The sequence below is a fragment of the Mustela nivalis genome (assembly GCF_964662115.1).
Source record: "Mustela nivalis genome assembly, chromosome: X".
Taxonomy (NCBI): Eukaryota; Metazoa; Chordata; class Mammalia; order Carnivora; family Mustelidae; genus Mustela; species Mustela nivalis.
Genome location: NC_139040.1, coordinates 87,129,865 through 87,142,594, shown reverse-complemented (window position 1 = coordinate 87,142,594; position 12,730 = coordinate 87,129,865). Strand labels below are relative to the sequence as shown.

The 12,730-nt window shown below is 38.1% G+C and overlaps 1 pseudogene across 1 annotated transcript; it reads right to left on the bottom strand.

Moving 5' to 3' along the window:
* Window positions 1-6,017: 6,017 nt before the first annotated feature.
* On the bottom strand, window positions 6,018-10,439 carry LOC309855918 (rRNA N(6)-adenosine-methyltransferase ZCCHC4-like; annotated as a pseudogene). Its single transcript has 4 exons — window positions 10,436-10,439; window positions 7,396-7,870; window positions 7,167-7,183; window positions 6,018-6,828 (listed from the first exon to the last, which is right to left on the bottom strand). The product of its transcript is annotated as an rRNA N(6)-adenosine-methyltransferase ZCCHC4-like (transcript).
* Between the last annotated feature and the right edge of the window lie 2,291 nt (window positions 10,440-12,730).

Below are 12,730 nucleotides of genomic sequence, written 5' to 3'. Positions count from 1 at the left end.
GTGAGGTGATATCTTATTGTGGTTTTGATTTGTATTTCCCTGATGCTGAGTGATATGGAGCACTTTTTCATGTGTCTGTTGGCCATCTGGATGTCTTCTTTGCAGAAATGTCTGCTCATGTCCTCTGCCCATTTCTTGATTGGATTATTTGTTCTTTGGGTGTTGAGTTTGCTAAGTTCTTTATAGATTCTGGACACTAGTCCTTTATCTGATATGTCATTTGCAAATATCTTCTCCCATTCTGTCAGTTGTCTTTTGATTTTGTTAACTGTTTCCTTTGCTGTGCAAAAGCTTTTGATCTTGATGAAATCCCAATAGTTCATTTTTTCCCTTGCTTCCCTTGCCTTTTTTGTTGTTCCTAGGAAGATGTTGCTGCGGCTGAGGTCGAAGAGGTTGCTGCCTGTGTTCTCCTCAAGGATTTTGATGGATTCCTTTCGCACATTGAGGTCCTTCATCCATTTTGAGTCTATTTTTGTGTGTGGTGTAAGGAAATGGTCCAATTTCATTTTTCTGCATGTGGCTGTCCAATTTTCCCACCACCATTTATTGAAGAGGCTGTCTTTTTTCCATTGGACATTCTTTCCTGCTTTGTCGAAGATTAGTTGACCATAGAGTTGAGAGTCTATTTCTGGGCTCTCTATTCTGTTCCATTGATCTATGTGTCTGTTTTTGTGCCAGTACCATGCTGTCTTGATGATGACAGCTTTGTAATAGAGCTTGAAGTCTGGGATTGTGATGCCACCAACGTTGGCTTTCTTTTTCAATATCTCTTTAGCTATTCGAGGTCTTTTCTGGTTCCATATAAATTTTAGAATTATTTGTTCCATTTCTTTGAAAAAGATGGATGGTACTTTGATAGGAATTGCATTAAATGTGTAGATTGCTTTAGGTAACATAGACATTTTCACAATATTTATTCTTCCAATCCAGGAGCATGGAACATTTTTCCATTTCTTTGTGTCTTCCTCAATTTCTTTCATGAGTACTTTATAGTTTTCTGAGTATAGATTCTGTGCCTCTTTGGTTAGGTTTATTCCTAGGTATCTTATGGTTTTGGGTGCAATTGTAAATGGGATTGACTCCTTAATTTCCCTTTCTTCTGTCTTGCTGTTGGTGTAGAGAAATGCAACTGATTTCTGTTCATTGATTTTATATCCTGACACTTTACTGAATTCCTGTATAAGTTCTAGCAGTTTTGGAGTGGAGTCTTTTGGGTTTTCCACATATAGTATCATATCATCTGCGAAGAGTGATAATTTGACTTCTTCTTTGCCGATTTGGATGCCTTTAATTTCCTTTTGTTGTCTGATTGCTGAGGCTAGGACCTCTAGTACTATGTTGAATAGCAGTGGTGATAATGGACATCCCTGCTGTGTTCCTGACCTTAGCGGAAAAGCTTTCAGTTTTTCTCCATAGAGAATGATATTTGCGGTGGGTTTTTCATAGATGGCTTTGATGATATTGAGGTATGTGCCCTCTATCCCTACACTTTGAAGAGTTTTGATCAGGAAGGGATGCTGTACTTTGTCAAATGCTTTTTCAGCATCTATTGAGAGTATCATATGGTTCTTGTTCTTTCTTTTATTGATGTGTTGTATCACATTGACTGATTTGCGGATGTTGAACCAACCTTGCAGCCCTGGAATAAATCCCACTTGGTCGTGGTGAATAATCTTTTTAATGTACTGTTGAATCCTATTGGCTAGTATTTTGTTGAGTATTTTCGCATCTGTGTTCATCAAGGATATTGGTCTATAGCTCTCTTTTTTGGTGGGATCCTTGCCTGGTTTTGGGATCATGGTGATGCTGGCCTCATAAAATGAGTTTGGAAGTTTTCCTTCCATTTCTATTTTTTGGAACAGTTTCAGGAGTATAGGAATTAGTTCTTCTTTAAATGTTTGGTAGAATTCCCCCGGGAAGCCGTCTGGCCCTGGGCTTTTGTTGGTTTGGAGATTTTTAATGACTGTTTCAATCTCCTTACTGGTTATGGGTCTGTTCAGGCTTTCTATTTCATCCTGGTTCAGTTGTGGTAGTTTATATGTTTCTAGAAATGCATCTATTTCTTCCAGATTGTCAAATTTATTGGCGTAGAGTTGCTCATAGTATGTTCTTATAATAGTTTGTATTTCTTTGGTGTTAGTTGTGATCTCTCCTCTTTCATTCATGATTTTATTTATTTGGGTCCTTTCTCTTTTCTTTTTGATAAGTCGGGCCAGGGGTTTATCAATTTTATTAATTCTTTCAAAGAACCAGCTCCTACTTTCGTTGATTTGTTCTATTGTTTTTTTGGTTTCTATTTAATTGATTTCTGCTCTGATCTTTATGATTTCTCTTCTCCTGCTAGGCTTAGGGTTTCTTTCTTGTTCTTTTTTCCAGCTCCTTTAGGTGTAGGGTTAGATTGTGTACCTGAGACCTTTCTTGTTTCTTGAGAAAGGCTTGTACCGCTATATATTTTCCTCTCAGGACTGCCTTTGTTGTGTCCCACAGATTTTGAACCGTTGTATTTTCATTATCATTTGTTTCCATGATTTTTTTCAATTCTTCTTTAATTTCCCGGTTGACCCATTCATTCTTTAGAAGGATGCTGTTTAGTCTCCATGTATTTGGGTTCTTTTCAAACTTCCTTTTGTGGTTGAGTTCTAGCTTTAGAGCATTGTGGTCTGAAAATATGCAGGGAATGATCCCAATCTTTTGATACCGGTTGAGTCCTGATTTAGGACCGAGGATGTGATCTATTCTGGAGAATGTCCCATGTGCACTAGAGAAGAATGTGTATTCTGTTGCTTTGGGATGAAATGTTCTGAATATATATGTGATGTCCATCTGGTCCAGTGTGTCGTTTAAGGCCTTCATTTCCTTGCTGATCTTTTGCTTGGATGATCTGTCCATTTCAGTGAGGGGAGTGTTAAAGTCCCCTACTATTATTGTATTATTGTTGATGTGTTTCTTTGATTTTGTTATTAATTGGTTTATATAGTTGGCTGCTCCCACGTTGGGGGCATAGATATTTAAAATTGTTAAATCTTCTTGTTGGACAGACCCTTTGAGTATGATATAGTGTCCTTCCTCATCTCTTATTATAGTCTTTGGCTTAAAATCTAATTGATCTGATATAAGGATTGCCACTCCTGCTTTCTTCTGATGTCCATTAGCATGGTAAATTCTTTTCCACCCCCTCACTTTAAGTCTGGAGGTGTCTTCGGGCTTAAAATGTGTTTCTTGGAGGCAACATATAGATGGGTTTTGTTTTTTTATCCATTCTGATACCCTGTGTCTTTTGACAGGGGCATTTAGCCCATTAACATTCAGGGTAACTATTGAGAGATATGAATTTAGGGCCATTGTATTGCCTGTAAGGTGGCTGTTACTGTATATGGTCTCTGTTCCTTTCTGATCTACCACTTGTAGGATCTCTCTTTGCTTAGACGACCCCTTTCAAGATTTCCTGTAGAGCTGGTTTGGTGTTTGCAAATTCTTTCAGTTGTTGTTTGTCCTGGAAGCTTTTAATCTCTCCTTCTATTTTCAATGATAGCCTAGCTGGATATAGTATTCTGGGCTGCATGTTTTTCTCATTTAGTGCTCTGAAAATATCATGCCAGCTCTTTCTGGCCTGCCAGGTCTCTGTGGATAAGTCAGCTGCCAATCTAATATTTTTACCATTGTATGTTACAGACTTCTTTTCCCGGGCTGCTTTCAGGATTTTCTCTTTGTCACTGAGACTTGTAAATTTTACTATTAGGTGACGGGGTGTGGGCCTATTCTTATTGATTTTGAGGGGCGTTCTCTGAACCTCCTGAATTTTGATGCTCGTTCCCTTTGCCATATTGGGGAAATTCTCCCCAATAATTCTCTCTAGTATACTTTCTGCTCCCCTCTCTCTTTTTCTTCTTCTGGAATCCCAATTATTCTAATGTTGTTTCGTCTAATGGTGTCACTTATCTCTCGAATTCTCCCCTCATGGTCCAGTAGCTGTTTGTCCCTCTTTTGCTCAGCTTCTTTATTCTCTGTCATTTGGTCTTCTATATCACTAATTCTTTCTTCTGCCTCATTTATCCTAGCAGTGAGAGCCTCCATTTTTGATTGCACCTCATTAATAGCTTTTTTGATTTCAACTTGGTTAGATTTTAGTTCTTTTATTTCTCCAGAAAGGGCTTTTATATCTCTCGAGAGGGTTTCTCTAATATCTTCTATGCCTTTTTCTAGCCCGGCTAGAACCTTGAGAATTGTCATTCTGAACTCTAGATCTGACATATTACCAATGTCTGTATTGATTAGGTCCCTAGCCTTCGGTACTGCCTCTTGTTCTTTTTTTTGTGTTGAATTTTTCCGTCTTGTCATTTTGTCCAGATAAGAGTATATGAAGGGGCAAGTAAAATACTAAAAGGGTGGCAACAACCCCAGGAAAATATGCTTTAACCAAATTAGAAGAGATCCAAAATCGTGAGGGGGGATAAAGGGGATAAAAAGGGGTTCAAAAAGGAAGAAAAAAAAAAAAGAAAAAAGAGAAAAAAAAAAAAAGAAAAGAATTAAAAAAAAAAAGAAAACACCTAAGAAAAATATAAAAAAGAAAAAATATATATATTAGATAAACTAGTAAAAAATCGTTAAAAAAGAAAAAGGTAACAGTTAAAAAAAATAAAAAATTTACCCGAAGGCAAAAAAAAAAGAAGAAAAAAAAAAAAAAGAAAAAAATTAAATTAACCGCAAGACTAAAAAAAATCACAGGGAAAAAGCCATGAGTTCCGTGCTTTGCTTTCTCCTCCTCTAGAATTCTGCTGCTCTCCTTGGTATTGAAACCGTACTCTTTGGTAGGTGAACTTGGTCTCCACTGGATTTCTTGTTGATCTTCTGGGGGAGGGGCCTGTTGTAGTGATTCTCAAGTGTCTTTGCCCCAGGCGGAATTGCACCGCTTTTACCCGGTCCCGGGGTGAGTAATCCGCTTGGGTTTGCTTTCAGGAGCTTTTGTTCCCTGAGCGCTTTCCGTAGAGTTCCGGAGGACGGGAATACAAATGGCGGCCTCCTGGTCTCCGGCCCGGAGGAGCCGAGAGCCCAGGGCCGCACTCCTAAGTGCGCCCTCAGAGAACAGCGCCCAGTCACTCCCGTCTGCCTGACCTCCGGCCGCGCTCCGAGCTCACCGAGCCTGCGACCGGTTCAAGGTCACCCCGAGCTGCGAGCTTACTGTCGGCTCTGTCTCTGTAGCCAGCTTTCCCGTTCCAATACCCGCAAGCTCTGCGACACTCAGACACCCCCGATCCTTCTGTGACCCTGCGGGACCTGAGGCCACGCTGACCCCGTGTGGGCTTTGCCCCGGGTAGCCTCTGGAGCAATGTCCCTGAGCGGAACAGACTTTTAAAAGTCCTGATTTTGTGCGCGGTTGCTCCGCAGCTTGCCGGGAGCCGGCCCCTCCCCCCAGGGTCTATCTTCCCGTCGCTTTGGATTCACTTCTCCGCCGGTCCTACCTTTCAGAAAGTGGTTGTTTTTCTGTTTCCAGAATTGCTGTTCTTCTTCTCTTCGATCTGCTGATGGATTTTCAGGTGTTTGCAATCTTTAGATAAGCTATCTAGCTGATCTCTGGCTAGCTGAAGTAGTCTCGGCCTGCTACTTCTCTGCCATCTTGACTCCTCCCTAATTAAACATACTCTTGTTCAATGTAAACAAAACCTTAAGTTTTCACTTTTATTTTTCTTCTGATACTTTCTGCAAAAGAATGCTGTATGGCCATTTTTCAAAAGAGGCCAAAATAATATGATTGGGAGAGATTTAAGGAGAGAAAAAAGCACACACAGAGAGATGGTAAACCAGCTAAGAATGGAACAACTCTCCAAGTCATCATAGAGGTTGCTGAGTGGGCCATAAACCAGCAAATACTACCTGCTTATTATCTCACTTAGGAAGATGCATACCTCTGAAAGGCATACCCTTGAAAGTGACAGAATTTAAGTCTAGTTTGGCACTTTCAGAAAATGGCATTAAAGATTGGAGTTTAAATCTTTCTTTATTCTCAAGTGACTGGATATTTAAGAGCAAAGATATAGATGGGCTCTTTCTCTCCTTTTTTTCTTCCTTGTAACAGATGTATGATTCATGGATTGTCCTTTAGTGGTCTCCATTTTCATCTTACTACTTTTTCTTTGCTTCTGCATGTTGATAGCTTTGTTCACTTTCTTAGATGTAGAGATGTTAGGACAAGTACTACTTTTGTTACCTAATTCACCACAAATAAAGCAGCCATCTTTGGGGCCCATGTGAGAATGATCTGGAAGAGCACAATGACTGCAAATGCTACAGTGGATCCAGTAAGGTTTTAGACACTTTATGCAGGAAAAGCAATGGTTCCATTCTTGTCATCCTTGGATGTATAAGCATTACAGTGCTCACAGTGTTGATTTTCTAGGAAACATCATTAACACAGAGGCAAAATCTGTACCCTTCTTCAATAGGAAGGATTATTTTGCTGGTTGGAATATTGGTGAAAATATGCACAGGAGACTGTTTTCAACCTGTCTTTCCATGTGTATAAGGTATATGATTAGCATAATCTATCTGGTAATTCAGCATGCAGGAGCTTGGAAAAAACAGACAACTTTGGGATTGAAAAAATTAGGGGGAAAAATCCAGAATATGGGTGGTTGGTTTTCTTGGTTTTGATCTTATTTCCACAGAGCAATTTATTTCTTGAATGTAATAACCAGAGGTTCAGCAAAACCACCAAAAGGAGGATCTGTCACCATAATGACTCCCTCACCTTTATCTTCCCATGAAAATGTTCTTCATACTTCAAACGCAGTCTTTCTATCAAAGACATGATTATTAAACATGCTATAATGGCTTCATTTATTCTTCTCCTACCCCCTTAAGCCCCCATGTTGCATCACCACTTCCTCATATCAGGGAGATCATATGATAGTTGTCTTTCTCTGCTTGACTTATTTCGCTAAGCATGATATGCTCTAGTTCCATCCACGTTGTTGCTAATGGCAAGATTTCATTTCTTTTGATGGCTGTATACATTGGGGAGAGTATGTGCTTTGGTGAGTGCTGTGAAGTGTGTAAACCGGGCGATTCACAGACCTGTGCCCCTGGGGATAAAAATATATTATATGTTTATAAAAAATAAAAAATAAAAACGATTAAAAATTCTAAAAAAAATGCTATAGTGGCAAAACCTATCTTCCACTAGAAACTATGAATATAAAAATCAGCATCCAATAAAAGGCTTTTAATGTTAGACTTCTTTTTTTTTTTTTAATGAGATCACAAGTAGGCAGAGAGGCAGGCAGAGAGAGAGGAGGAAGCAGGCTCCCCGATGAGCAGAGAGCCCGACTCGGGGTTCGATCCCAGGACCTTGGGATCATGACCTGAGCTGAAGGCAGAGGCTTTAACCCACTGAGCCACCCAGGTGCCCCTAATGTTAGACTTCTTGTCACCTGATGCTTTCAACATGATCAGCTCATGCAATCTTGGTGTTCCAACTCATAGTACTCTTCTAAATCCAAGGGTAGAAAGTAGCTCTATTAAGAACTGAAAGCTCCTATCAGCAAACAAATACTGGGTATTTGTCTTTCTGTTTTTCAATGGAATAACAAAGTTGACTGTGTGTTTTCAATTGGGTGATAGAAATATCACCTACTACCTGATGCTCATGATGCTTTTCTCAATCATCTGGCAAAAGCAACTGCTGACATCTTTGACAAAACTTTCTCTGAGACAAGGGTAACCCAACAAACTTCATGTAACTTTCCCCACACTGTGCTCAGGATAGAGGAGTCTGACATCTTTGGTTATGAGCTTCTTGGGCAGCAAATCTAGCCCCTGACAACTTTTCATCTTCCCACTGGAAAAAAATCACAGTCTTTTCAATCTCTACAGGCTGAGAAGGATTAAAACCCTTGTGTTTTTTTCTTTCCTTTGGCTCATCTTTACAAACAGAAGAGTGGCTCCTTGATGGCATGGAAGGGTGGATATGGCAGTGTTGGAAGGAAGCACCACCTCCACTTCTGAGTTCCCCCGATGACTCTCCACTACCTCCACTCTCTCCACTGCTCCCAGCCAGCCCCTGGGTGTCCCCATATTCCTACCAAGATAGACTTTTATTTTTTATATTTTTAAAATATTTAATTTATGTATTTGACAGAGAAAAAGAGAGAGAAAGATAGAGAGAAAACACAAGCAGGGGGAGTGGGAGAGAGAAAAGCAGGCTCCCCATGGAGCAGGGAGCTTGACATGGGGCTCAATCCAAGGACCTGAGGTGAAGGCCGGTGCTTAATGACTGAGCCACCCAGACACTCCAGAGTAATATTTTTCTTTTATTTTTTAGAAGATTATATTTAATTATTTGAGAGATAGAGAGAGAGATAGTGAGAGAGAGCATGAATGAGGGCAAGGGAGAGGGAGATGCAGACTCCCCACTGAGCAGAGATCCTGATACAAGGCTCAATCCCAGGACCCTGAGATCATGACCTGAACCAAAGGCAGACACTTAACTGACTGAGTCACCCACGCACCCCATGGCAGACTTTTAAATGCATAGAATAAACTGGTGGTCATCAGAATGGAGGTGGGTAGGTGGATCAGACAAATAGATAAAAGTGATTTAGAGTACACTTATGCTATTGAGCACTGAGGAATGAACAGAACTGTAGAATTATTATATTGTACATCTGAAACTAATATAGCACCATATGTTAATTATGCTTCAATAAAAAATGATTCTTTATGTTTTAAAGATATGAACTCAATCAGACAAGGAGAAAATGAGGCAGCCATTTTGATAAGGAATGAGTTAAACTGCCACTATTTGCACATGATATGATACTCTACATAGAAAATCCTAAAGACTTCACTCCCCCCCCCAAAATGATTGAAAATAATAAGTGAATTCAGTTAAGATTCAGGATACAAAATTAATACAGAGATTCAGTAATGTTTCTTTTTAAAAAGATTTTATTTATTTATTTTATTAAAGATAGAGAGAAGAGAGAGTTTGGGCATGAGGAGGGGCAGAGGGAGAGAGACAAGCATACTCCATGATGTGTGTGGAGCCCAATGTGGACTTGATCACACTACCCTGAGATCATGACCTGAGCTGAAACCAAAAGTCCTACACTTAACTGACTGGGCCACCCAGGTACCCCCAGTAATGTTTTTATATGCTAATAATGAAATAGCATAAAGAGAAATTAGGAAAACAATTTCATTTATTTTTAATTTTTATTTCATTTAAAAATATTTATTTATTTATTTGAGAGAGTGAGCAGGGGAAGGAGAGTCTCAAACACACTCTGTACTGAGCAAGGAGCCCGATACAGGGTTCAATCCCATGACCCTGAGATCAGGACCTGAGCTGAAACCAAGAGTCAGATGTTTAACTGACTGTACCACCCAGGACCACCCAAAAAAGTTCATTTATAATTGTGCTAAAAATTTTGCCTAGGGAAAAACTTAGCCAAGAAGGTAAAAGATCTTTGCTCTGAAAACTATAAAACATTGATGAAAGAAATTGAATATGACACAAACAAATGGAAAGATATTCAATATTCATTGGTTGGAAAAATTAATATTATTAAAATGTCCATGCTACCCAAAGCAATCTACAGATTCAATGCAATCCTTATCAAAATAAAAAAAGCATTTTTTTTTAACAGAACAGAATTTGTGTAGAACCACAAAAGATCCTGAAGAGCCAAAGAAATATTGAGAAAGATCAAAGCTGGAGGTATCACAATTCCAGATCTGTATTTTAAGATAAACTCAAAGATAGAGAAATCAATACAGTATAGCATTGGCATGAAAATACACACGTAGATCAAGGGAACAGAGAAAGATCTCAGAACTAATCCACAACTATATTGGCAATTTATCTACAACAAGGAGGCAGGAATGTATGATGGAGAAATGATGGATTCTTCAATAAATGGTGCTGGGAAAACTGGACAGATATGTATAAAAGAATGAAACTGGTCACTTTTTAACACTATGCACAAAAACAAATTTAACATGGATTAAAGACCTAAATGTAAGACCTAAAACCATAAAAAGTCCTAGAAGAGAAGACAGGCAGTAATTACCTTGACATCAGTCATAGCAATATTTTTCTAAATATTTTCAAACATCTTTGAAAGCAAAATTAAACTTTTGAGACTATATCAAAATAAGAGGCTTTTGTGCAGTGAAGGAAATCACCAACAACAATAAAAAGGAAGCCTGCTAAGTGGGAAAAGATATTTAGAAACAGTATTTCTGGTAAGGGGTTAACATCCAAAATATATAAAGAACTTATACAACTCAACACACAAAACAATTCATTTTAAAAACAGAGGGCCTGAATAGACATTTTCCCAAAGAAAACATACAGATGGCCAACAGACACATGAAAAGATACTCAGCATCACTCATCATTAGGGAAATGCAAATCAAAATTACAATGAGATATTACCCATGTCTGAATGGCTGAAATAAAAAAAACACAAAAAATTACAAATGTTGTTGAGGATGTAGAGAAAAAGAAACCCTTGTGCACTGTTGGTTGGAGTTTAGATTGGTACACTCACTGTGGAAAATAGTATGGAGATTTCTCATAAAATTAAAAATAGAATTACCACATGATTGAGTAATTCCACTCAAAGTGACTTACCCAAAGAAAATTAAAACACTAATTTGAAAGGATACATGCACCCCTATGCTTCTTGCAGTGTCACTCACAATAGCCAAGACATGGATGCAAGCTAAGTGTCCACTGACAGAGAAAAGGGTAAAGAAGATGTGGTATATGGACACAATAGGATATTACACAGCCACAAACAAGGATGAGATCTTGTCATTGCAACAACATGGATAGACTTAGAAGATATTATGCTAAGTAAAATAAGTCAGTCAGAGAAAGACAAATATGATTATGATTTTACTTATGATTACTTATGATTTTACTTACATGTGGAATCTAAAAAAGCAAGACAAATGAATTAATAAACAAAAAGAGGAATCAGACCTATAAACACAGAGAACAAACTGATGGTTGCCAGACGGGAAGGAGTTGGAGGGATGGGTAGAAGGGAGGTGGGAGATACAGCTTCCAGCTATGGAATGAATAAATCAGGGAATAAAAGGTACAATATAAGGAATCTAGTCAATGATATTGTAATAGTGTTGTGACAGATGGTAGCTACATGTGATGAACATATAATAATATATATATATAAAGTTTTTGACATAATATATATAAAATTTTATGTATAATCATATATATAAAGTTTTGACACTACAGATACAGAGCCAGTATCCAAGATCTATAAAGAACTTCTCAAATTCAACACCCAAAAAACAAATAATCAAGTCAAAAAATGGGCAGAAGACATGAGCAGACATATAATTGGCTAACAGACACATGAAAAAATATTAAACATCATTAGCCATTAGGGAAATTCAAGTCAAGACCACATTGAGATACCATTTTACACCAGTTAGAATGGCAAAAATTGACAAAGCAGGAAACAACAAGTGTTGGAAAGGATGTGGAGAAGGAAACTTTTTGTACTGTTGGTGGGAATGCAAATTGGTACAGCCATTTTGGAAAACAGTATGGAGGTTCCTCAAAAAGTTAAAGTTGTTGGTGTTTTGATGGGGATTGCATTAAATCTGTAGATTGCTGTAGGTAGCTTAGACATTTTCACAATATATGTTCTTCCAATCCACGGGCATGGAACATTTTTCCATTTCTTTGAGTTTTCTTCAATTTCTTTCATAAGTATTCTATAGTTTTCTTAGTACAGATTCTTTGCCTCTTTGTTAGATTTATTCCTAGATATTTTACAGTTTTGGGTGCAATTGTAAATGGAATCCACTCCTTAATTTCTCTTTCTTCTGTCTCATTGTTGGTGTATAGAAATGCAACTGATTTCTGGGCATTGATTTTATATCCTGACACTTTACTCAATTCCTGTATGAGTTCTACAGTTTTGGTGTGGAGTCTTTTGGGTTTTCCACATATATATTACCATCTGCAGAGCGAGAATTTGACTTCTTTGCTGATTTGGATGCCCTTTACTTCTTTTTATTGCCTTATTGCTGAGGCTAGGACTTCTAGTACTATATTGAATAACAGTGGTGATAGTGGACAGCCCTTGCAGTGTTCCTGACCTTAGGGCAAACAGTTTTTCCCTATTAAGAATGATAATTGCTGTTGGTTTTTCATAGATGGCTTTGATGATATTGAGGTATGTACCCTTTATTCCTACACTCTGAAGAGTTTTGATCAAGAATGGATGCGGTACTTTACCAAAGGCTTTTTCATCATCTGTTGATATTATCATATGGTTCTTGTTCTTTCTTTTATTAATGTGTGGTATCACATTGGTTGATTTGTGGATGTTGAACCAACCCTGCAGCCCAGGACTAAATTCCACTTTGTTGTGGTGGATAATCCTTTTTTTTTAATATAGTAGACATAGGAATTTTCTTTTTTTAATTTTTTAATTTTTTTAATTTATTATTATTATTTTTTAAATTTTTTCAATTTATTTATTTTCAGAAAAACAGTATTCATTATTTTTTCATCACACCCAGTGCTCCTTGCAATCCATGCCCTCTATAATACCCATCACCTGGTACCCCAACCTCCTACCCCCCGCCACTTCAAACCCCTCAGATTGTTGGGATAATCCTTTTAAAGTACTGTTGGATCCTATTGGCTAGTATTTTGGTGAGAGGTTTTGCATCCATGTTCACCAGGAAT